Here is a 24,335-nt window from a genome sequence, read left to right on the forward strand (position 1 = left end):
TCTCTCTCCCTCTCACCACAGGCCAGGGGTTCCGCTTGGCGTGAGCTGTTAGCCTCCCTCAGGGGAGGGTTCCTACCCTCCTGGAGCGTGCTTGCTACCTGATCGCAAAGGTCGCAGTTCCCACCAGTGCACCTGATGCTCTTTCAAGGAAGTTGGTGACATTTAAAGTGTCACGAAACAGCTGCTAGCGTGAAAGGGCGCAGAACCAACAGAGGGATGGGAGGTGAAGTCCAAACTCCATGTGCTGTGGGAATAACTGAACTCGAGCAGAGGGAAGTGGCCCCAGGCTAGGAGTGGAGGCTGGCCCGGGCTGGCCTGGTCTGCTCTGTTTTCTTGCAGTGCTGAAGATGGCAGCCAGGGCTTTGTGAATGTTGTTTGTTTTTTAAAAATACGTCTTCACGCTCCAGGCTGCCCTAGGACTCACCCTCGCCCATGTTGGTCTGGCACCCACCATCTTCCTGACAGTCTTCCAGATTCTAAAATTTCAGGTGTGGCAAAGCCCCCAGTGTCCTGCAAATACAAAGGGGACCATGGTAACATGGAACAAGTAGGCCTAGAAGACCTACTAAGTGCTAGAGAAGCACCTCATACTTAGGGAACAAGAAATGTAGATGCTAAGCCCCATATGGGGCTGTGATACCAGTACTGGGGGGGGGGGGGCAGGAGGAGGCATGGAGACACAAGGATCAAAAGTTTCAAAAACGAGGCCAGCAGGGTCTACAGAGTGAGCTCCAGGATATCCAGGGCTACACAGAGAAACTCTGTCTTGGAAAAAAAAAATGGAAGGAAGGCTGGAGAGATGGCTCAGCGGTTAAGAGCACTGACTGTTCTTCCAGAGGTCCAGAGTTCAGTTCCCAGCCACCACACAATGGCTCATGACCATCTGAATGAAATCTGGTGCTCTTATCTGGTGTGTCTGAAGACAGCAACAGTGTACTCACATATGTAAAATAAAGTCGTTTTTTTAAAGTGGGAGGAGAGACTACACAGATAAAGGGAAAAGTTTAAGCCAATCTGATCTTATTGAGTCTTTGTCTCAGTGTACAAACTACACACACACACCACACACATACACACACACACACACACACCACACATACACACACACATACACAAACACACACATTCACTCACACACACACACCACACACATATACAAACACACACACTCACACACACATACACACCACACACATACACACTCACACATACACACACACACCACACACACACTCACACACACACACCACACACACACTCACACACACACATGCACATACACAAACACACACACACCAGGGATTTGGCTTTTGGAGGGGGTAGGGTTGATGGATTAACATTCTCATTGGAGAAGGGAATCTGTCCAGTGTAAAGATTTGGATCAATTTGTCAGTTCCCAAGAATTGTCTACTGAAACTCACTTCCTGTTTTTCAGTTCAGCCTTCGCTGCTTTCAAAGGGAAGTCTGGCCATTTCTTTACCCAATCACCCTCTTTCAAGAGTAAACTATCCCCAAGAGTCAGGAGTTCAAAGTTCCTGGAAGCCCTTGCTGTCCTCTGACCTCCTGCTCTTCGGGACAGATGCACTCTCCTGCACGTACACACTCACATGCACAAACATACACACTCACACATACACGCGCGTACACACAATAAGAGATAAGTAAACTGGTGAGGCAGGAGGATTGGAAATTCAAGGTCATCCTTGGCTACAGAGGAGGTTTGAGGCTATGCAGGAATATGTGATACACTGTCTCAAAACGATAACACAACAATAAAGCAAAAACAGAAAAGGGAGGGGGAAATGATTATGGTAAAAATCATAAAAATCTGAGTTCAAGGGCAGCCTGGTGGACCACTGACTTCCGGGACAGCCAAGAACACAGTGAGGCCCACCTACCCATCCACACATACTCTAAGACAAACCAAAGAGAGGAGGAAGAGGAGAAAAGAGGGAAAGGAAGACCTGATCGCAAAGATTCTTGAAAACTACACAGAGGTGACAAGTTGATGTACTAGTTTTATGTCATTGTGCAAGCTAGAGTCATTAGAGAAGGAGCCTCAGTTGAGGAAATGCCTCCATGAAAATCAGCTGTTGGCATTTTCTCAATTAGTGATCCGTGGGGGAGGGCCCCGCCCATTGTGGGTGGTGCCATCCCCTGGGCTGGTGGGCCTGAGTTTTATAAGAAAGTCGGCTGAGCAAGCTGTGGGAAGCAAGTCAGTAAGCAGCCTTCCCATGGCCTCTGCATCAGCTCCTGCCTCCAGCATCCTGCCATGCCTGAGTTCCTGTCTTGAATTCCTTCGATGATGAACAGGGATGTGGAAGTGTAAACTGAATAAATTGAATAAATCCTTTCCTTGCTAACTTGCTTTTCTGTCACAGTGTTTCAGCACAATAGAAACCCTAGGTAAGATGAGTTGATGAGTTGATTTCTAAATCTTTGTTATTCCTTTTTATTTTGAGACAAGTTCCTACTCTATAGCCTAGACTGGTTAGGAACTTGAAATTTCAAGATCCCCTCAGCCTTCCCAGAGCTGGGATTAAAGGCATGTGCTACCTCGATTGGCTAAACTGTCAACCTTATGTAAGATAAAGTTTGTTATTTGGTATTGCAGGATATTTGATCACATTGTGAACCCATAGATTGCAAATAGGAAAAACCTGTTTCTTGTTGTGGTGTGGCTCAGCCCTAGCACACACCTTTAACCCAAGAGCTTTCTGTAAACAAAAACTAAACAAAGTCAACAATGGGTCAAGAGTCGGAACAAGCAACCAGCTGACAGGGATGAACATAAGAAGACCCAGGAAAGAGAAAGGATGGTCTTTGAGTTGAAGGGAATTTAAGACAGCGTGAAGGGGAGGGAGCTTTTCCTCTGGGGCACTGGTGGAATTGGACGGTCAGCTGGGTGTTTCTCAATCTCTCCAAGCCAGGTTTTCACCCCAGCATCTAGCTCGTGAGTTGTCACTGGAAAAATTGAGCGATTAGGGTTTTCTTTGTGTTTAAACAAACAAACAAACAACCACAACAGTTTGGAGTTTGTTCACTGAGCCAGGGTCTCATATAGCCCTGAATGACCTGGAACTCACTGTGTAGCTGAGGCTGGCCCTGCCTCCCACATGCTGGGTTGTGGGTGTGCACTCTCGTATGTGGCTAAGGCAAGTTTGTATTCTTGCCTTGCTGTAATCAAACTTGGGGCCTTCCTACATCCCCAGCCCTGCAAAGAATTTAGACTCCAGATCACCATCTATACCGTGCCTCTGTTTCCTCAGTGGTAAGTGGAGTTTCCTCTGGGCTCTTCAGTGTTCTGTGTGGATGCATAGGGGCACACTGATGGTTGAGGTAGGATGTCGCAAGGGAAAGATGATCACATGATGTCAGAATGTGATCTAATTTTGAGTATCACGGAAAATGTCATCTCGAGGGACATTTTGGAGGGCAGAGGTATTTCCCAGTTTTTTAGTCCCAAAGTTAGAAAATAACTCTTATTTTGCCCATTATCTTCAAGGAGAGTGTCCTGTTTCAGATGTCACAGCCATTGTGGCCCCAAGTGTAAGGATGGGTGGGGACACCAGGCTGCAGTGCCACAGGTGTGTTAGACACAGTTGTCAGGGGTCACCCAGACCTGGAAAGTGGCTGTTTGGGATCTTTACCTTTGACCCTATTGTGGAGAAGAGGGGTGATCTGGGAGAGCAACCTGTCGCCACCTGCAGGCCAGAGGTGGCACAGCAGTGAGCAGGATGCGCTAACCAGTTATGCTGCCATTGGGTATCTTTTCCCAGGTAGTTGAGATCTCCCGCTGGTTTTTAGGGCTGTCAAAACTTGGCAGCATCCTGTTTTGTTTTGTTACCAACCAGTTGTCCCAAAGGGCAAATCTAGCCGATGGGGATGTGGGGATGCTGTTTCAGTCAGGGTTGTGATCCAAGTATCAGAAACAGCCTAATTGAATTATTTATTTAAGTATTTATGGACGTGAACCAATTCACCACAGTACACACGGGGAGGTCAGAGGACAAACTGTGGGAATCAGTTCTTTACCTCCACCATGTGGGTCCTGAGGAGTGAGCAGGTCGTTGGGCTCGGTGACAGTCACCTTTACCAATTAAGCAATCTTACCAGCCCATAAACAGAGTTCTTAAGGACCCAAAAGAGGCCAGGTGAGATGGTTAAAAACCAAAAGTGGGGGTGGGGGCTGGTGAGAGGGCTCAGAGGTTAAGAGCACTGACTGTTCTTCCAGAGGTCCTGAGTTCAAATCCCAGCAATCACATGGTGGCTCATGACCATCCGTCATGAGATCTTAGGCCCTCTTCTGGGGTGTCTGAAGACAGCTACAGTGTGCTCATATACATAAAATAAACAAATTAAAAAACACAATGTAATAATAACCAGAATCAGATGAGTGGGTGGTGGGCGTGGGTTCGGACCTGGGAAGAGTTAGGGGACAGAGTGAGCATTAATATCATCAAAATACATAACAGGCAAGTCTGAGATTCTCAGGACTAACAGTAAATAATCTAGAAGAGAGCAGGGCAGTGGTGGCGCACACCTATAATCCCAGCACTTGGGAGGCAGAGGCAGGTGGATTTCTGAGTTCGAGGCCAGCCTGGTCTACAGAGCAAGTTCCAGGACAGCCAGGGCTACACAGAGAAAGCCTGTCTCGGAAAAGAAAAAAAAGAAAAGAAAAAGAAAAAGAAAAAAAGAAGCGGACACACACACACAAACAAACAATGCAGAACAAAGTGGTGTGGGGATCTCAAACCCAGCGAGCTGTAAGGAGTGCCAGACGCGGCAGAGGTGACCTTTAATGGTGGTGTGGAGTAGGGAGGTGCCTGCTGACTTTCCTGCCAGTCAAGTTTTGTTCGTTCTAGGATGATGGGACCAGCTCCTGCCAGACTGCCTTCTGGCTACATACCCTCTGTAGACTATGATGGGGGCAAGTTAGGGTGACAGGCTCCTCCTCCAGGTAAACCCAGGGAAGGCCACCCCAGACTTAGGTAGACAAAGGTTACAGGTAGGTCCACGACATCCAGTGACAGAAATCTCAAGTGGGAGAAAAGTCCTTTTAAAATCTGTTTTCCTGTTCGGTCTCAGCACAGGCTGGCCTAGAACTTTTTCCATAGCTAAAGACGACCTCGAACTTTCCTCTACCTCCTGAGTGCTGGAGTTACAGTGCCACCATGCCTCCTGGATCTCTCTTTTTTCTTGTGTGGGTAAACATGAAGGTGCACACGCGGTGTGTAGACCCTAACCTTCAGAAGGCAGTTCTTCCGCTACAGAGATGCCTCAGTGGTGGAGATCGCATTTGCTACTCTTTTCTCTTTTTGTTAAGATTTATTTTATTTATTGTAGTAATTTTAGCTGTCCTCAGACACACCAGGGAGTCAGATCTCATTATGAGATGGTTGTGAGCCACCATGTGGTTGCTGGGATTTGAACTCACGACCTTCGGAAGAGCAATCGGTGGTACTCTTAACGGCTGAGCCATCTCTCCAGCCTGACACTTGATACTCTTCCCAGCATCCACATGGAAGTTCTCCACTGTCTGTAAGTCCACTTCCAGGGGATCCAATGCCTTCTTCCAGCCTCTGCAGTCACTGAACGCACGTGGTGCAGAGACAGACATGCAGACAAAACACTCTGACATACAAAAATAGATATTTTGCAAAACGTATATTCATTCCCAAGTCTCCCACCATGCCTCTCCCAAACTCCTTTGAAAATTACAGTTTTCCTCTATTCCTTCTTCCGCCGCCCTTAGCTTTGCTTCTTGCTTCAAGCCACACAAGTCTGTGCCTAGTTTCTTCTCAGGAAGAGTGAGGAGGTTGTATTAGATGACTCCCCCTTGTTTGCTCGGACTCCTTTGACAACCCTAACTTCTCCCCAGCGCCTTCCTCAGCCGCAGCTCCCACAGCTGACTGCAGAGGGCGCTGCAGACGCGCCAGGGGACAGCAGTGTGGTGGGCGGAACGATGGCAATCAAGGGCGTGGCCCCAGGCGGCGCGGCGATTGGCTGTTCCCTGGCGGAAGGGGGCCGGACCAGTGCTTGGTTGAGGGGGGAGGGAAGGAGGGAGGGAGCAGCGCGGTGACTTCACGGAGATGGGGCGGGGCCGGGGCTGGGAGCGTGTGACGCTGCAGGCCGCGGCGGAGCTGGGGATTAATGGGAAAAGTTTTGGCAGGAGCTGGGGGATTCTGCGGAGCCTGCGGGACAGTGGCGGCGGCTGCGCGAGAGGCGGCGGGGACAGGTCCGTGCGGGTCGGGAGAGGCCAGCGCGGCCTGGGCCGAGGTGGGCCGTGGGGTCAGGGGCTCCGAGAGCCGCGTTCCGCGCGGCTGCGGCTCGTCCGCGCTCGGCCTGCGCGCTCGGGAGTCACCGCCGTGGGTCTCCAGCGCGGGGACCCCAGTGGTTGCGCGGAGCCGGCCTTCCTCCCTCTCTCTTCCCACCCACCCTGACCCCTCTGAAGCCCCGTGGCTTCTTCGCCTCCCAATTCCACGAGAACCCCATGCCCCTCCCTTCTGACCCCCTTCCCGAGCGCCTGTCTGCTGTCCTGCTACCCAGGCCCTCCTTGGAGAGCCTTCCTGCCTCCCTCGCCAGCCTTCCATCCTCGCCCTGTCGGTCAGTGCTCTGTTCTCATCTCTGACCCCTGTTTCTCCGGTTGCTCGATCCCTCCTCCCCATCGGCCCTAGGATGTTGAGAGCCAGTCTGGTTTCTCAGAGCCGCTTCTCTCCTGGCTACCGGCAGAGGCCCCGCTTTTGCTCCGCTCCGATCTCCTGTCCTTTTCTCCTCTTGTCACCCGACCGCCTCGTTTCTAGGTTTTTGTTTGTTTGTTTGTTTGTTTTTGTTTTTGTTTTTGTTTTTTGCCTCTGCTTGGGGAGAACCCAGAGGTTTCACCTTCAGTTGAGCCGGGAGGGCGGTAGAGTGGGGTGGCGAGTGCTAGCTTGACCAGATTTGTTCGGGTCACAGGGTTTACTGGGTGTTGTGTTGGGAGGGATGTCCAGTTGGTAGGCCCTTGTAATCTCAGCTTTACAATACTTCCCCTTTATGAGTCTGTTGACTTCCAGGAACCCTTGGGGAGAGATGGCTTCGAGTTGGGTGCGTGCCAGTGGTAGCCGGAGGCTTCATATAACTCTTTTCCCCTTCCAGGAAACAGGACTCATTTGGGATATTATGGAATGTATTTAAACCATGATACTTAAAGCCGTCTGTGCTCAGTTTCCTCCCTTCCACACACTGCTCTATCCCATTGAGCTAAGAGGAGTCTCCAGAAGTTATGCCCAGGGATGACCGTGGTTTTAAACTTGGTTTTTCCTCCCTGGACTGGCTCTAGAATGCTTTTTTGTTTGTTTAAAAGTTACATTTATTTATTTCTGTGGGGTGTGGATGTGGGGTGGGGTGCAGATGTGTGTAGGTAGGTCAGAGGACAACTTACTGGAGTTGGGAGGTGGCTCTCTTATTCAATTTTGTGGGCCCTGGAAATAGACTGGGGTCATTAAGGTTTGATGACAAGCGCCCTTACCTGCTGAGCCACTTCACCAGCCCCAGGGTATGTTCCCGTTTGAGTTTTTGGATGGATTGTGGGCCTGCTAGCCCTGGGGCTGTTGGGCATCTGTTCCCTTGATCTTGTATGTCTTGGGCCAGCGACTGAGTTCATCTCCTGTCTTCCACTGACGGAATGTGCCTCTCATGTTGGTCACTGGGCTTGGTTCCTTGGTGCCTTTTCCCTTCCCTTGCCTGGGCAGCTGTATTTACCAAGGCTGGGAGAGGCAGCTGACGTTTTTCCCTTTGCCCAGGTGTGGTCTGGGGTATTATTGCCTTGGTATCTGCCTGGGCAGGCTAAGGGATTGCACCAGTGAGGCCTTGCAGAGGAACTTGGGCTGCCTCTTCCAGGCTCATGATCAACAGCTCAGCTGCATCCAGGGTTGAGTCTCTTTATTTGGCCTTGGACCCCCAGAGACATCCTCAGGAGAGAACATAGACCCCCTCTTTACCCCACCTGATCTTTGAAGATTCTGGAAGTCTGACCCACTCTCATTTCTCACTTCAGAAGCAGGAGCCCATGGTTCTGTTGCCACCAGGTTTCTAGGTCTCCTCTTTTGAGGATCAGACTTTCTGTCTTTGAGCCAGAATTGGCCATAGAACAGGCTACCTTCTGGATCCAGAGCAGGGAGCCAACTGAACCAGCCTGACCAGACCATACAGTTTTGTAATCCTCGTGTGCACTGACCCTTTTCCATGAAAGCAGTAGGACTGTGGCTGGCCTGGGGTTGAGCGAGTTTTCCTCTCATCTCATCCCTGAAGCCCATAGAGTATACAGCACTGGGCCTAGGGGTGGCCTCTATACAGCACTGGGCCTAGGGGTGACCTTTATACAGCACTGGGCCTAGGGGTGACCTCTATACAGCACTGAGGGGGGTATGACAGTAGAGTGGAGAGGAGATAGACGGAATCTTTTCTTCCTATGAGAAATGTCCCTCAAGGTTTTTTTTTTTTTTTTACATATCTTTTTTTTTAAAAAAAGATTTATTTATTATTTTTTAAGGGAAAAGGACCAAGTCACTTTTTTAAAGATTTATTTATTTATTATATGTAAGTACACTGTAGCTGTCTTCAGACACCCCAGAAGGTGTCAAATCTCTTTTTACAGATGATTGTGAGGCACCTTGTGGCTGCTGGGATTTGAACTCAGGACCTCTGGAAGAGCAGTCAGTGCTCTTAACTGCTGAGCCATCTCTCCAGCCCCTTTAAATATCTTTTACATTTATTATTTGTGTGAGTGTGTAGAGCAAGGTTTGGAAGTCGGTTTTCTCCTTTGGTCTATGGGTCCCTGGGATTGAATTTAGGTCATCAGGCTGGTTGGCTGGTGACTTTACCCCCTCAGCCATCTCTACCCTCCCCTTTTAAATATTAGACAGACAGTGTCTCTATGTAACCCAGGCTGCTCTTGAGGGCACGTGTTAACCTCCTTGCTAACGAGAGTCTTCCTGCTCTGTCTTCTGAGTGCTGGGGTTGCTGGGATATACCACCCCACCCATTTTTGAGGGGTACAGTCCAGTGCTCAGTAAAGATTAGTCCAGTTTCTGGCTTTCCAGAGACTCTGCCTGCCTGACATTCTTTTTTTTTTTTTTAACTAGATTTATTCATTATTCATTTTATTTTTAATTTTTTAATTTTAACTTTTTTATTTTTTGGTTTTTTTGAAACAGGGTTTCTCTGTGTAGCCCTGGCTGTCCTGGAACTCACTCTGTAGACCAGGCTGGCCTCGAACTCAGAAATCTGCCTGCCTCTGCCTCCCAAGTGCTGGGATTAAAGGTGTGCGCCACCACCGCCTAGCTATTCATTTTATTTTATGTGTGTGTGTTTTACATGCATATATGTCTGTGTGGCATTTCCTGTGTACTTGGTGCCCTCTCAGAGGTCAGAAGAAGGTGCTGGATCTCCAGGAACTAGAGTTCCAGCTGGTAACCACTGTGTGGGTGCTGGGAGTCAAACCCAGGTCCTCTGAAAGAGTAGCGAGCACTCCTGACCGTGAGCCTTCTCTTCAGCCCCTTACGAGTCTATTAGTGTTCTGTCTTTCCTAACCAATCACAGGGCTCTGTGCCGAGTTGGTGCTGAGGAGCCTCCAGTACTGCATAGGGCAGGACCTGGTAGAACCTTGTAAGTCCTAGCGACTCTGGCTTGATAACCTCCTAGGGATCGTCCACTCTGCAGCCCCTAGGGGACAGCATTCCATTTGGTGCTCTTTGCAGACTGTGGCTCGATGTCTGTTTTCACGCTGGGAGCAGACAGGCAGTGGCTCACCTGTTACCTCCATAGTTCACCGATTGACCCCGGCTCTCTTTGCGAACTTTTCTTTCTTTCTATTATTTTTTTTTTAATTATTTAAAAAAAGTTTTTTAGTAAATCTTTTTTTGTATATACTTATTTATTTATTTCATGTATATGAGTACATTGTCTTTGTTTTCAGACAAGCCAGAAGAGGGCATCAGATCCCATTACAGATGGTTGTGAGCCACCATGTGGTTGCTGGGATTTGAACTCAGGTCCTCTGGAAGAGCGGTCAGTGCTCTTAACCACTGAGCCACCTCTCCAGCCCTGGGGAACTTTTCTATGCTTTGTGCTTCAAGCCATCCGGGAAAAGCAGTTGTCAGCCGTCCTCCCAGCCCCGCCTGTGTTCCCTGACTCTCCCATTCCTAAAGGCCTGGTAGGATCGTCAGTGTGCAGACGTGTCCAGGAAGGTGGTAGGCCTCTATTTGGGACAGGACACAGCTGCCCAGCTATTGTGTAAGCTGTCCCCAGGGTTTGAGTCTGGCATGTCCTGGTACAGTGAGTCTTGTCCCTTCAGGAGGTGTGTTGGACCCCTGACTGAGTCCCGTTCTGAGGCCCACCTACCCAGGCTGCTCCCCTCTGCATGTTGGGGGCTGGTGGAGCCGGTGCACTCTAGCGTCCCCTCTGGTGGCTCTGGCGGGCCTGGGAATGCCAGGGCCAGCCTCGTGGCTCCATCTGCATTGGGAACATTCCTCCTTGCCAGCAATCACACAAGCTTGTTTGTCCTGCCAAGCTCTGACTTGAGTTATGTCTGCAACCTTGTGCCCAGTGCCCTTGTCTGTGCCATGTCGTCCCAGATTGCCCTGTGGCTGTTTCTTGGAGATGGTTTGATGTCGCTGAGCATGTTTGTGTGCCATCAAGGCTAGGGCAGGAGTGGCTCACCCTGGCAGCTGGATTCCAGGGTGTCAGAGGAGAGCTGGGTACTGGCTGGAGCCTGGTGGGCCTGTGGGCCCTGGGCGTCGGGTTTCAGGCATGCGGGTCTTCTCCCGCGGCCTACTAAATTGGGGCTGGTGACTGGGGTGTGACTCAGGGCCCCTCCTTCTATGAGCTAGTGGGGTGCTAGGCACCACTTCTTTCTTACCTTGCCAGCTCCTTCCGCCCCACCCAGGTAAGATCTGGAGAGCCAGTGTCTGCTTGCTTGGCAGTGTAGACTCCTTCCAGGATTGGGAAATATTTGCTGACTCAGTCTGAGATCGACAGTCTCCCAGGGCGTGTGTGTGTGTGTGTGTGTGTGTGTGTGTGTGTGTGTGTAAGGTCGTATGGGACCACAGGTTCTTGAGTCCCAGTGTTGGGTTAGAACTCCCCGAGCTCTTTCTTTTGGACCCTGGCACCTCTCAGTTACTGACACCGGCTCCTTTCTGCCTCACAGTGCTGTGCAGCGGCGTGGGCATGCGCATGGGACTCACCCAGAGGCTCCTGCTCACTGACAGATGAAGACAAACCCACGGTAAAGGTAAGCCCGCCTCACTGACTCGCATGTCGGGATGACTGCTACAGGTGCCACAGGGTCCTGACCTTGCGGGCGTCACCAGGCTGAGTCCCTGATCACCAGTGCAGCCTTCTACACCTGTCACTTACCGTGGTGGCTGTTCATCCTCTGTGTGTCTCAGGTAGATCGCGTAGGAGTGTGGAGAGTCTCACCTCTATACCCACAAGGACACCGACTTTCTCTTGTGTCTGAGGGGCTGCCTGCTACAGGGGTAGCCAGTGTTTGTTGAGTCACTAAATGAAGGCTCCTTTACTTACGCTCGTGTGGATGTAGAGGATCCTGGGCCACCAGGGTGCTGTTCATCACCTTCTTCCATTTACCTCATAGACGAGTTGCCCTTTGGTTTCTGAAGATGTAGCCAGGCTGGTCTAGAACTCCAGCTCACCCTCCTTCTCCTTCCCAAGTGCTGGAATTGGGGGGGCGTGTGCCAGGCGTGTGCTCAGGGAAACATACGCCAGGCCTTGGGGACATGATAGAGACATTTAATCCCCGCCCCAGGGTCTGTGGGGCAGTAACAGGGCTCTTCCTTCTCTGCTGGGTGTCCAGTCCTCAGCAAAATCTAACAATGCCTTGGGCTTCCCACACTGTTTCCCTGTTCTCAGGGTGCCTGGCAGGTTCTAGAAACTCTCAGAAGGGGCACACCAGGGAGTTTGATGGTCATTGTCTTGATGGCTTGGCAGGCAGGGTTATGGTGGGTCCCTGCTGGGGGCAGGGGAAACCTGGCCCTGTTTTAATCTCTGATGTTCAGGGGTCCAGGAGCTGTTTGTGAGATCTACTTCCCTTACTCCGAGTTTCACAGCCTGCAGATTTTCCTGTTGCCAAACAGGGTGACCAGCCTGGGTCTGGCTGCCTGTCACAAGGGTCAGGTTGTTTTTGGATTCTTCCAGAAGGTCTGGGTCAAGAGCCCCTGCTGTCCTCAGACCTGCATCTGGCCCCTTTCATCTGAAGGGAGCGCGAGGGAGGAAGGCGTGGGCAGAGGCTTCTGGAGTCCTAACGGGATGAGGAGGAAGTCTTCCAGGCTTGGGGCGCTGCGGAGGGGCGCTGATCTCCATCATCCCCAGTGGCTACGGTTTACTTGAGGGCCTTCATCTCGCGCTTCTGCTCGAGTGTCAGGGATTTGGGCCGTTGCTGCCCTAGGCAGACTTAGTTCTTGATTGATGTTCCTCTTCCGGGGTGAGGGGCCTGGCTGCGGAGAGGAGACCTGCGTAAGACAGTTCAGATATCAGCGAGCCTCCGGGGCTCGGGGTGTTACGGCGGTTTATCTTCAGTGAGCATCGCTCTCAAGGGCAGGAGAAGCAAGGGTGCTGGGCTCTGGAGTCACCATGCAGAATAGTAGTTTTCAAACCTGTCACCGTATGTAGCCCTGCCCTGGAACTTACTTGTAGGCCAGGGTGGCCTCAAACTCAGAGATCTGCCCACCTGCCTCCAGAGCGCTGGGATTAAAGGCATGAACCACATAATCTAGCTCCCTTTATAATTTTTTTAGTTGTATTTATTTACTTGTCTGTCCATGTGTCTGTCTGTTTGCATGTCTGTCTGTCTGTCTGTGTGTGTCTGTGTGCATGTGCACATGTGTGCACCATGATGTGTATGTGGACAACAACTGCTCGTAGCACAGGTAGCTTGGCTCTGAACACAAACCTCCCAGAATGAATGCGCCGAGGAGACGGCCTGCTCTCTCACCCGATCTCTGAAATCACAGTGTCATCTCCTCTGTTTTTTTGGTCAAAGGACCAGTTCATGTCAGAGGGAAGATGGCACCCAAGTGTGAGGTGGAGTGGGAGGGGTCTCATCTGGGTGCAGCTTTGAGACCTGCTGTCCTTGGAGGCCCCTCAGGGAGCAGCTCACAGATGTCCAGGGGTGGGGGGGGGTGGCCTGGCCCTGAGCTCACGCCTCTGTCCTGTAGGATCTATGGCACAGCCTGGGCACTTTCTGTGTCCAGGGGTCATGACCTTTGAAGCTCAGAGAACTTGGCCTCCTCCCTACAGCCTCACAGGCCAGCTCATCTTCCAGCCAGCAGCACAGAAGTCTAGACCTCTCGAAAGCACACTGTGCTGGAGTTTTTTTGAATCCGAAGCTCCTCCCGTCTCCATTTCCAAGCAGTGGAGGTTTACTCAGTTTCTCTAATGCCTAAAGCATTTCTGGGCTTGTCACTGGGGAAACCCTCCCACACCACCCTGCTTTAACAGTCTGAGTACAGGCTAGTTCCTCAGCCTCCTGGGTACTGGGGGAGCCAGTGGGGTGGGGGAAGGTAAAGCTGGCAGTGCCTGGCTTCTGTCCACTAGAGGCCAGTGGACATCCAGAAGATGTCTAGACATCACCAAGTGTACCCTTGGGCCACAGTCAGCTGAGGACCACCTCTCGGCCATCTCCCTGAGTCTCCCTGGCCAGCTGGGCACATGGGGTAAGGATAACAGGAAAGTGTGGGACGTTGACTCCTACTGTCACCTCACCAGGTTCTGGGGCCTTTGGGACACTGAGACTGGTTTACAAAGAGCAGCGTGTCCCAGTGATGACACAGAGCCATCTCCCAGGGCACTCGTGGCCAGCTGTGTGCTTCTCCAGTCTGGTGTCTGCAGAAGCCACACTCCCGGACTCTTGGTGACATTTGCTGTGCACAGTGCCACACACCAATCTCTCTCTTCCTGGTAGAGGATCAGGGCACTCTGACCACAGCTGCTCACCCTCTAAGCACCCCCTGCCCTAGGCAGATGTCCCTGTCATCCTGATTCATAGCCGGTTTGCCTGGCCCAGAACGCTCTGACAGCTCGTCATGAGATAAGAGCCCCGAGGACAGTGGGGGAGCCCTTGATGTCAGCACCAATAGTCCCCCTGTTCTCTGGATGCCAGTGCAGGCCCTGTAGTGCTGTCCCGAGGAGCCCTCGGGTGGGGGGTGGGGGGGTGGGAGAAAATCCTTCCCTTCCACAGAAGTCCTGAAGCCTGCAGTTTCCGCAGACACGGACCCCTCTCCCTCCGCCCATCTAAATAGTAAGCGTGTGACCCCAGAGGAGGAGGCAGCCCTGGGAGGCTCCAGACCCCCGTGTGGAAGGACCACACCTGTATTCCTGAGTGTCCTTGGGTTGCCTCTGCCACTGCGAGATGAGTAATGTCCCTGAAGGCCCGTAGCTGCCATCTGACCACCAGGCGGGTCTCTCAGATGTGACGAAGTTGGGGCTCTTGAGCTGGGGAATTATTCCGGATTGCCAGATGGGTTCTTCACGTCACCAGAGGCGTCCCTGTTTGTGGGCAGCAGAGGGAGTTGGCCCAGGACAGGCGTGCGACCTCCGTGTAAGATGCTACACTTGTGGTTTTGAAGACAGAAGATGAGGCCAGGCAATGCGAGGACTGTGAAGGGCTCTCCAGGCCTGGGGAGGCCGCTCTGCAAGCTGCTGTTGTGCTCCAGGGACCAGTGCGGGCCTCCTGACCTCCAGAGCTGAGCGGCCGCTCCCCTGCTCCTCCTCCTCCTCTGCTCTCTAGAATACTTGCTGCCTCGTGCCCAGGATATCACCAGGTTTACAGTTGTGTGTGTGGCTGCCCCTGGACCGCTGTGGACCAGTGTGCACTCACCCCTCAGCTGCGGCCCCACGTCCATGCCAGCCTTTTTTCCCGGTTCCCTACCTTCCCGGGTAGGGGTCAGTGGCACCACTGCTGGTCCTCAGGCATCTTAGACTCGGGCCCCACAGGTCAGAGATGCCCAAGCTGAAAAGCCACCCTCCCCTGGATGTGAACACGGCCACCCCCGCTTCCCTGGCCCCTTTCTAAAATGCTGGTGCCGCCAGCCCATGGTAGCCTCCATTGTCGCCTGGGGCCAGAGTACAAACTGTCTATGCGTATTAAATCCTCCTGTGGGTGTCCCTGATTTCATAGTATCACAAAATGACCCCAGGCTGATTCTTAACAGAAAATGGGACCCTTCGGCAGCACAGCTCAGTGGCAGGGCCTGGGTTAGTCTCCCCCAGCCAGAGCACAGGAAGGAGGGACGGGCAGGGCTTGTGAGGGAAACCCCTGATAATCCACTGGGTAACAACAGTGTTTAGCGAGTAAGTTCGTGAGGTGGCGCAGGTGGCATTTATGCCGAGCGTATTCGTAGCACGGAGTATAATTTGTCCCAGCCCAGTGCTGTGCCCAGCTGTAGGCAGTTTCCTCTGTTGTCTGCTTAACAGCCTGACCCCACTGGTGTCTGTGTGTGCAAACAGGGCTGGCCTGGGCCCTATAAGTGTGCAGTGGGATTGCCACCCTGACCCCACCACTGTGAGGGCCACCTGTTTCTTTATTTTCTTCAGTCGAGAAAATTGGTTATTGATTGATCGATTGATAGTGTACCCATACACAAGTACACATGGCATAGCATGTGTGTATCGATCAGAGGACATCTCATGGGAGTTGGTTCTTTCCTTCCACCGTAGAGACTGGGGGGTTCAGACGCAGGCTGTCAAGGTTAGCGGCGGCAGGTGCACTGCCCACTGCGCCATCCTGTCAGCCCAGCCACCTTTGCATTGCTCACTCTTGTGGTGTTCATAGTGCGTGAACAGCCGTGCCTTCCCGAGCACCTTCCCTGGTTTGGTAGTTTCCACTTGTTCTCTTTCCTACCTTCTCCGCCCACCTCGTCCTGAGACCATCAGTCTGTCCTCCTGAGGTGTCAGGAGTCAGATCTGCAGAGCAGCCAGCTCCCAGCCCAGGAGGGGGTGCATGGTCCCGATCAGGGCCGCTCCCCACCGAGCTGTCGCAAGCCCCAGGCAGGTAGAAGATGGTGAAGCGTCACCCAGTGTGGCCGCCTCCACAGGGCGGGCGGCCCTGTCTGCAGGAGCGCTCGCACAGAGGAGGACATCACTGTGCCTTTCCCTGTGAGATTGGCTTTGGCCTGTGACCTCTCTGGCTGCCCCCCCACCCTGCCCCAGGCTGTCTCAGGGAGGACTTGATTCTCAGATGGTGACTTCAGGAGCCGGGCTGTTGTTTGGAGTTCCCAGAGCTGTCGGTGGCTGCTGGGGCCGGTGGAGGGTCCCCGTCCATGTGGGACTGAGTGCCCAGTGCCCACTCAGTGCCCACTCACCCCTCAGCGTGGTGTTTACACTCTGACTGGGGGGGGGGGAGAGAGAGAGAGAGAGAGAGAGAGAGAGAGAGAGAGAGAGAGAGAGAGAGAGAGAGAGAGAGCGCTGATGGCACAGCTGGAATTTGAACCCAGCTGATGAATGTTTCTTAGGAGGGATGGACAGCAGAATCTGATTGGCCTAGTTGGAAGTCACCTGTCTGAGTCCCTGGCCTGGCCTTGGTTTCAGAGAACAGTTGGTCCCTTGTTGGTGACTGAGCAGCAGCAGCCTTCCGGCAGGCACCCCCCACCCCCCGCCAGGTTCTCGTTCCAGTCAGTAGGCAGAGGGGGCCCAGGGGTCCATGGCTGCCTGGACCCGCTCCAGCTCCCAGAGGAGCACAAGTCACTGTGGGCCAGCCTTGTGGGGGAGGGGGCAGGGCTCAGGCCCCTCCAGGGGAAAGCGAAGATGGCTAAGATGTCTTCGTCTGGGAGAGAGGGGGCATTGCCTTCCTCAGATTCCCCCTTGAGCCTGGCAGCACCCTACCTGCCTGCTCCACCACCCCTGCCCCCTCCATGCTCCATGCCACTTGCCAGCCTGTGAGAGCAGAGCAGCGGCAGTCTGAGGGCACGTTGAGGCTTTCCAGTCTCTGTTCTTAGTTCAGTGACTGCCTGTCCTGACGGTGTCCCCTCAACCAGGACTCCCTAGGGTAGCGCCCGCCCGACTCCTCACACCAGGTTCCTCACTCATGGCTCCTTCTCTCTCGCCCCCTCGGGCCCGCCCTGGCGTATTCGTTTACAGCACTTGTGCGGAGGTCGGAGGACAGCTCCCAGGAGTTGATGCGCTCCTACTCCAATTCCAATGTGTCCTGGGGTTGGTTATGCTAAGTAAGGGTGGCAGGCTTGGCGGCAGGCAGGCCTTGACCCGCTGAGCCATCCCTCCAGCCCCCACCAGGCTTATTTGAAACACTCTTCTCCGTTCCTGTTTTCATGCTCTGGTCCAGAGTGGGATTCAGGAATGGCAGGGGCTCTGGCTCGTCTCTTAGAGCCGTGCTTACCAGCCTGTCAACTAGAGACCCTAGGGACCGCAGGCTGTGTACCCTGTATACCCTGGCTGGCTGGCCTGTACCCTGGCTGTCCTCCTGTCTGTCCTGTACCATTTGTCCTCCTGTCTGTCCTGTCTGTCCTATACCCTGGCTGTCTGTCCTGTACCCTGTCTGTCCTCCTGTCCGTCCTATACCCTGTCTGTCCTCCTGTCTGTCCTATACCCTGGCTGGCTGTCCTATACTCTGTCTGTCCTTCTGTCAGTCCTGTACCCTGTCTGTCCTCCTGTCTGTCCTATACCCTGGCTAGCTGTCCTATACTGTGTCTGTCCTCTTGTCCGTCCCATACCCTGGCTATCCCCTTGTTGGCCTGCCATCCGGGTGACCGTGCAGCCTCGGGTGAGCTGAACACACTGTTAGCACGGCATCTCTGCAGCGAGCAGCAGCCTGTGCGACTACCCTGAGGCTGGGAATGGCCTGGGACCCCACGGACTCTTCCCAAGGGAAGCAGGGACTTGCTACAAGGAAATCCTGTAGCCTGAGGATAAGCTTCCACCTCTGGCTTTGCCCTCGTATCTCCCTGAGGCTCTGGCCACCTGTGATGATGTCTGGAGCAAACGGGCAGGTGTTCTGTGGGTGCCAGCGCCTTTGGGAGTTGGGTACAAGGTTATGGAAGAGGGACTTGCAGCAGGTAAGCTGTTCAGCTAGTGACAGGGAAGAAGGAGGCCTGAAAACTGCATCTGGAGGGTTAGACGTTAGGGGAGTCGTGTGCCGCTCGGTAGGGAGTTGGGAGACTGTCTTTTTTAGGGTTTGAGGCTGAGATGCAGACATACATTTCTGTGGGTCTTTAAATTATGATTTTAAAAACATTTTAATCATATACATTATTCTCACTAATAGTTGGTTAGAAAAGACTGAACTAATCAAGAGCTCCATGGGAGGTTGGGAGCCACGGGAAAACTCTTACATCCTTAATCAACATTTACATGGAATCGGCCAGCTTTCTTTCTTAAACTAGCAGCTATAAAAGCGGGTGCTGCCATTTAAAGAGTAGCCTATTTTACTGTCAATCTGTAGGCAAAATGTGAAATGGCCACATACCAGGGTTAGACGGGGATTGTGTGACCCGCCTCGCCAGCTCCTCACAAGCAGCTCCTGGGCTGCACACAGTCTGTGCCTAGTTTGTCTGACTTCCGTTACGGACTGCTTTCAGGGTATGTACAGATGTCCATGTGTCAGAAGCCGGTTTCCTTTAACAGTATGTTACATTTCGGTGTGCTAATAAACACTTCAACTTAAATAACGACATTGTTAAGGGTCAGATTCCACTCTCCATCTCTCGGTTCACTCTAGGGCGCCTACTGATTTACTCAGTCACCCCAGGGGACTCTGTAAGTCAAGTGCGTGAGCCGGACTCTTTCCTCGCTCGTCATAAACGGGAGGCAGCCGTGAGGGGCGAGCCGTGGCGAAAGCTCTGGAAACATGAAATCTAAGGCACATGGAGATTTGTTTTCACAACATGCTTGTTAATAAATGAAATTTATGAAACTAATTAAGAAAAGAAAAGACAAGACTGAACTAGGCCTGGTGTGTCTAGAACATCTTTGATCCCAGCGCTTAGGACACAGAGGCATTCAGATCTCTAGGTTCAAGGCCGGCCTGGTCTACATATTGGGTTCCAGGACAGCCAGGGCTATACAGAGAAACCTTGCCTCAAAACAAACAACAATAACAACAACAAAACACACACACATAGAGAGAGACAGAGACACACACACACACACACAGAGAGAGAGAGAGAGAGAGAGAGAGAGAGAGAGAGAGAGAGAGAGAGAGAGAGCGAGAGCAGAGGGCCCTGGGGAGCAGAGCAGTTCCCTCCCATCAGCGACAGTTCGGTGGGGGGCGGTTGGTCGCTGCTGACATTCCTCATTCGTGGCTGTGGTCTGGCAGATTGTGCAAGGCTGGCCAGTTTCCGTTTGTGTTTCCTAGCATATGATAATCACACGCAGTGATGCCTTTTGCGTGGGTCTTCACACACTGTGTGAACTGGAGCAGACCCACTTCCATCAGCTGTCCTCGATGCCCCCTCTTGGTGACCTTTCTGAGCCGGACCCCGCCTACTTGCATGTCTTCCCATACCAATCTAGAAGAGCTCACCACCCCAACCCCCACCCCCGGTGTGGAGGGTTTCTCTCAGCTCTGAGGGAACAATCTCTGGGGCTCAGAAGAGGGGAACATGAGGTGGAAGGTTGGTCCCTGGGACTGACAGGACAAGGCCTGGTCCCCTGCTCCCTCCTGGGCAGCTGTTGAGGGAGTGGGGTTGCAGGAAGCTGTTGCTGAGCAGGAAGAGACCCGGGGAGCAAGGAGCCCAGGAACGGAGCTGTTCCGCCATGGGCCTCACCCTGCCGTTGGTCCCCCACGGGGTTCTATTTCTTCACATTTATTCTCTCCGCCTGGCAATACCCAGGCCTGCGGTGTGACCAGGTCCAGGACAGCAGCTGCTGCTCCTCCTTGGCACCCTCCTGGGGAGTAATGCTCAGTGGGGAACCGGCCAGGTCCTTAGATCCATGGCCCAGCTCCAAGCCATGGAGAGACCTGGGAGTGATGTCTCCAGGGAGCCTACCAGAAGGCTGAGGTCTCCGGCCAGCAGGACAGTAAGTGAAACTCTGCCAGGGTTCTGTGTGCCATGGTGGTCTGTGTGTACTTTGGGCCAGGGTTCCACTTGGCATAAGCGGTGTGTTCCTGTGAGCCTGCGTGCATGCCCCAGGCCCAGGGCAATGGCTTCCTGTCCGTCCCCTCACAGCCCGCCCCACCTCCCTCCTTTCCTCCCTCCCTCCCTCCCTCCAGAGCTATAATTAAGTTCCCATGTGAAACCGCAGCCCTCAGCTGACACATGGTTGTAACCGCAGCCCTGGCCATTGGGCAGCTCGTCTGGGGTGACTTCGGGGGCCGGCATCTTGGCTCCCCGATGGTCTACGTAGGTGGTGTTCTGCCAGGAAAAGGTGGCTCTGGCTTTGCCCAGGCCTGTGCCAGAGGGAAGAAGGAAGGGCTGGGTGGACAGCTAGGAAGGCCAGGGGGCACGGACGGGGGTGACAGGCACGCTTGCAGGGGGTGCACACAGGAGCACGTTCTGGGCACCCCTCTGCAGGGCACTCTGTGAGTGGTTTTATAGCTTTCTATACCACGTCCCAGGTAGCCAGAGCTGGCCCGCAGTTGGATGTGTGACCGAGGATGGCCTTGAGTTCCCGATTCTGCCCACTGTCTCCCCAGGGGAGCCACACCCAGTCCAGTCTGTTAATATGTTTTAGCATGTTAGGACTGAGGTAATGCCTGATGTAACATGCAGTTTAAGGTGATGTTTAGTATAGTCACGTGACCAGCTCTGCCATGTAATTGCACAGTATCTGCCTTACCCCCATAACAGACCCCTACCTCTGAGAGGTAAGCTCCAACCCCTCGTCCACCCCGCAGCACTGGTCTCTCTTTCCCTCATAGGTCTCTATTCTGTATGTTCACGTGAGAACCATGTGACCACTTACCTTGCTTCTTCTGAAAATCTACCTCGCATGTGATGTGGGCACACGCATGCGCGGGTCGGAGGTCAGCCTCGCAGGACTCGACTCTGCCGTTCCGTCGTGTTTGAGGCAGGTTCTCTTTGTTTCTGACACGCTGTGTGCTCCAGGCTAGCCCAGCTTCCAGACCATCCTCCCATCTTTGCCTCCTGTCTCCCTGGGGTTCTGGGATTGCACATGTACCCCATGTTCCAGGGAGGGAGCTCAGGCCATCAGCCTAGGGCTGCCTCACCTATGGCCATCTCCCAGCATCCTGGTCACAGTTTGCTCACTCGATCCTCCTCTGTGCTGGTGCCCCACTCCCTCTTGGTTCTGAGAACAGAACTGGGGTCCTGTAGTACCTCCCCAGTACACTGGGTTTATGTGGCACTGGGGGTGAAACCCAGGGCTGCGTGTGTGCGTGCTGGGCGAGCGCTCTGCTAACAGCCACATGCCAGCCTGTTATTAGGTATTGAATTGTTCATATATCTCGGTGGTGGTGGGTTCGCCACCCGCCTCAGTGTGCTGCTGAATGAAAGACACACACAGCCTTTACATTTTAACATAACTAAATCAGCACAGTAGCTGGGCCACTGTCCAACCTCCATGTAGTCAATCCACCTCCCGCCCATAATCCTGAGTTCTCACTCACTAAATTCTCTATCTTGTTCATTTCCTTCCTCCTCTGTGGTGAGCACCCATGTGGAGGCTTTTGCATGGATCTGTGCACCACAGTTTATTGTCTTAATCGTTTTTACGTAGCTTTGTCTATATCCGTAGTTTCTGCCATCATCTGCCTTCCTTCTCCGGAACTCTCTCATAACTCCCGAAGTGAAACCCTCCACGTTACGTCAGTTCCCCTTTGCCCCTCCAGCCCCGTCTGCTCCAGAGCCCATCATTCTGCCGTGCGCCTCGAGCTCACGCCCACTGCTGACAGGAGTCAGGACATACTCCCTCCCCCTCCCTCTTCCTTCTCACCTGCTTTGTGATCTCATTACCTGTAATGTGTAAATCTGTGTGTATGTGTGTGACTCTCTGTGTAGTTATGTGGACATGAGTGCAGTGCCCAAGAGGCCAGAGGACTCCGACGCCCGGGAGGTCCTGAGCTCTGTGGTGTGGGTCCTGGGAATTGAACTCGGGTCTCTGGAAGAGCAGCACTTGCTCTTAACTGCAGATCCTTGCCCCAGCTCCTTCTTCTTCACCCCACGCTTTTGAAACAGGGTCTCAGTGTGGATCCAGGTTGGCCTTGAGCACTCACACGCCTGCCCCGCCCCCTGGCACTGAGACCTCAGGCGAGGCTCACATCCACACAGCTCTTCCAAGCGTAGCACACACCTCCAGGGCTCGTCTGGGCGGTGTGTGGCATGTGTGTCTGTTCTAGGTATGTGACTGCTTTGCCTACATGTATGCATGTGCACCACGTGTATTCCTGGTGCCCGTGGATGCTGGAGGAATGTACTGGACCTTGGAACTGGAGTCATGGCTGGGAGGCGCCGTGTTGATGCTGGAAACTGAGCCTGGGTCCTCTGCAAGAGCAGCAAGCGCTTAGCTGCTAAGTATCTCTCCAGCCCGCATTTCTCTTAAAAAACTTTTCTTATATATTCATATTGGGGACAAGGCCTCGCTATGTAGCCGTCCCTGATCAGAGCTTACTATGTAGACCAGGCTGGCCTCAGATTCATAGCGACCCCTGCCTCTGCATCCCTAGTGCTGGGTTAAATTGTGTGCCCCACGTCACCCTATTCTGACATTAGTGCTTTTAGGGTGGCTGACTGCTTCTGTGTTCCCTGTCCTGGTGGCTGCTGCTGTGCTCCCTGCCCCGGCTGCTGCTGTGCTCCCTGCCCTGGATGCTGCTGTGCTCCCTGCCCTGGCTGCTGCTGTGCTCCCTGCCCTGGCTGCTGTGCTCCCTGCCCTGGCGGCTGCTGTGCTCCCTGCCCTGGCTGCTGCTGCCGTGCTCCCTGCCCCGGCTGCTGCTGTGCTCCCTGCCCTGGCGGCTGCTGTGCTCCCTGCCCCGGCGGCTGCTGTGCTCCCTGCCCTGGCTGCTGCGGCTGTGCCCTCTGGCCCTCCTGTGTTTCACATAGAACGTCTCAGCCGTTCTTGCTGGTCGGACAGCATCTCTTCATTCCTTTTCCACAGTGACCTCATCCTCTGTGGGCACTCTGTCCCTGCTTTGTCTGTGAATGTGAGGGGATCTCTACGTAAAAGAGAATTGTTTTATGTGCATGAGTGTTTTTCCTGTATATGTGTCTGTGCAGCTCACGCATGCCTGGTACCCATGGAGGGTGTAAGCAGGTGGGTCCCTGAAACTGGAGTTACAGACAGGTGTGAACCACCAGGTGCGTGCTGGGAGCCAATCCCAGGTCGTCCAAAGAGCAGCTCAGGGCCTTCACCACGGAGCCATCGCTCTAGCCCTGATGTCTGCTCCTTAGAATTTTGCATTGTATTTATTTATTTGTATGTGTTTGTGCACACCCACAAACATTCCACGGCACTGTATGTGGCGGCCAAAGGACAGCTTGTGGGAGTCAGTTCTCTCCTTCCATGTGGGTGGTCCCAGGGATGGAATTCACGTCCAGTTTGTCACACTTGTCACAGGCATCTTTACCCATTGAGCCATCTCGAGCCTGCTCCCTTCCCCTTTATTTTTGAGACGAGGTCTCATGTATTCCAGGCTGGCCCCAAACTCAGTACGTAGCTGAGGGTGGCAATAAACCCCTCGTTTCCTGCCTCTGCTGTCCGAGAACAGGCCGGCACCACCACGAAGTGCTAGCATCCAGTCCCGGGCCTCGTACGCTCCCGGGCAGGGGCAGTTCTCACTGAGCCGCATCCCAGCCTGACCGCCAGCCCTCTCAGCCAGAGCTCTGAGCCGCTGAGCCATCTCCAGCCCCCACCTGCCATTTTTGAAGATTGACATTATGACCAGGTTTTAGTGTGGACGGCATGGGTCAGAGCTGCTCTGAGCTGCAGGGCGGAACCATTGTTGGAAACTAATGTCATGTATGTCACCCAAGACTAGAAATTGCTGGCCTTGCTGGGTACCCAAGTTTCCAGTAACCTGGGTGACTGATGCCTCCCCTCTGCTGCTGACATTAGCTCTCCTTTCTCCCATTGAAGCAACCACAAGAAGGCATTACTGGCCGATACGCTTCAGCCCAGGAAACGGCTTCAGAGACACTGGGACACCTGCTTGTGCTCACACAACTGTTAGGTTGCTGACGGTGCTGGCGTCTGCCTGGCTTTGAAGGCCATGTCTTTTGTTGGCAAGCGCCATGGAAAAAATGGGGACATTGTGGGTGACAAGGTCCTGGTCCTTCTCTGGATGCCGGAGGGAGTGGGGGAGGCTGACTTTTAAAGGTCCCTCCAACAAAGATGGCATTAGCAGGGACGAGGCTGTCGGGACGTGGTGTGTCCGT

General features: G+C 53.3%; 1 protein-coding gene across 2 annotated transcripts in view; it reads left to right on the plus strand.

Annotated features, from left to right (window-relative positions):
- The first annotated feature begins 6,110 nt into the window (after positions 1-6,110).
- Positions 6,111-24,335, plus strand: part of Ppard (peroxisome proliferator activated receptor delta) — a 65,672-nt gene continuing 47,447 nt past the window's right edge. Inside the window, exons 1-2 of one of the 2 annotated variants that reach the window (XM_052163215.1) lie at positions 6,111-6,238; positions 11,186-11,269. The gene's annotated coding sequence lies outside the window, so the exon portion shown is untranslated. Of the gene's footprint in view, positions 6,239-11,185; positions 11,270-19,919; positions 20,026-24,335 lie in introns of those variants that run through there. The other variant, XM_052163216.1, reaches the window with a different exon arrangement.

Source organism: Apodemus sylvaticus, chromosome 19 (assembly GCF_947179515.1).
Source record: "Apodemus sylvaticus chromosome 19, mApoSyl1.1, whole genome shotgun sequence".
NCBI lineage: Eukaryota > Metazoa > Chordata > Mammalia > Rodentia > Muridae > Apodemus > Apodemus sylvaticus.